This window comes from Lucilia cuprina, chromosome X (genome assembly GCF_022045245.1).
Source record: "Lucilia cuprina isolate Lc7/37 chromosome X, ASM2204524v1, whole genome shotgun sequence".
Lineage (NCBI taxonomy): Eukaryota > Metazoa > Arthropoda > Insecta > Diptera > Calliphoridae > Lucilia > Lucilia cuprina.
The window spans coordinates 11,783,937-11,785,249 of NC_060949.1; the positions used below are offsets into that span (position 1 = coordinate 11,783,937).

Here is a 1,313-nt window from a genome sequence, read left to right on the forward strand (position 1 = left end):
AGATAATTGTAAATATAAAAGAATATCTGTGGGTACCAAAGTTTTGGCAAACTCGCTATTATGAAGAGTCTTTAAAACACCTAAAAGAAAAAGGTATAACATTTCAGTCAAAATTCGGGACCAACACGACCCTCAACAATTGACTTAATGTTAACAAACTCCACCTTAAATATGTCACCCATAGAAACGCTCCCCGGTATGTTAAACTCAGATCATAATCCAATTATCTGCGAAATTTATGGCTCTGTTATACAGAAAAACTTTTTAGTACCTTTGTACAATTTAGCAAATTGGAGTTCAATAAATAATTGGGTCGATACTAAGATTAATACAAGATAGCTGCAATCATCACGGAATCGAATATTGAAAAACTTCTGGTTGATGTAACAAACATAATGGTTGACGCATCCAAAAAAGTTCCAGTTGGAGTAAAACGCACGTGGCAAAGAGAGCTCTCGCCATTAAGTATTTATCTAATTGGACAACGCAACAGATACAAGCGTAAGCTGCAAAGATGTAACAACCATCCCGAGAGACTAATAATCTTAAGTATATTAAAACAATTAAAGATTTTAATAAACCAAAATGTTACAATTGACAGAAATAATAACTGGAGTAACTTTATACAAAGTCTGCCTGCTGGTAAACAAAAATTTTGGAAGATTTCGAAGGCAATAAGAGGTAAAAATAACGGCGTTAGTAATTTAACATATAATGATCAAGTTGTATGTGACAATATTCGAAAAGCTAATCTCATTGCAGATGTTTTCGAACTCTCTCACCAAAAAACTTATGAACAAGTAAACAAGCATATTAGGTGGTTAGATTTACAATCGCCACACACTAGTTCTAATGAATTAACGACAATTGATGAGGTGAAATTTTTTACAAATATGAAAAATAAAAAAGGCCCTGGAATCGATGGAATTCCCCCAATTATTTTATTATTTATAACTAAAATATTCAATTGGTGTATATGTAATGGATATTTTCCAAAACAATTCAAAAAGGCGTTGGTAGTTCCCATTTTAAAACCAGGTAAAGACAGGAAGTGTCCCTCTAGTTATCGACCTATTAGCATGCTTAATATTCTAGACAAAGTATTTGAAAAAATAATTCTCAAAAGAGGAAACGAATTCACAGTTACGAACAACATTATAAATAAAGAGCAATATGGTTTTAGAAAAGACCACTCAACAATCCATCAACTAAAAAGAGTTGTAAATATAATTACAGAAAATAAAACTAATAGGAAAAGTACCGGAATCCTCTTCTTAGATATCGAAAAAGCCTTCGATTCTCTATGGCATGAG

The 1,313-nt window shown here is 32.1% G+C and overlaps 1 protein-coding gene across 1 annotated transcript in view; it reads right to left on the reverse strand.

Moving 5' to 3' along the window:
* The window catches only part of LOC111686038 (fibulin-1), an 87,426-nt gene that overhangs the window by 37,941 nt on the left and 48,172 nt on the right, over positions 1 to 1,313 (reverse strand). The gene's annotated exons all lie outside the window — the stretch shown is intronic.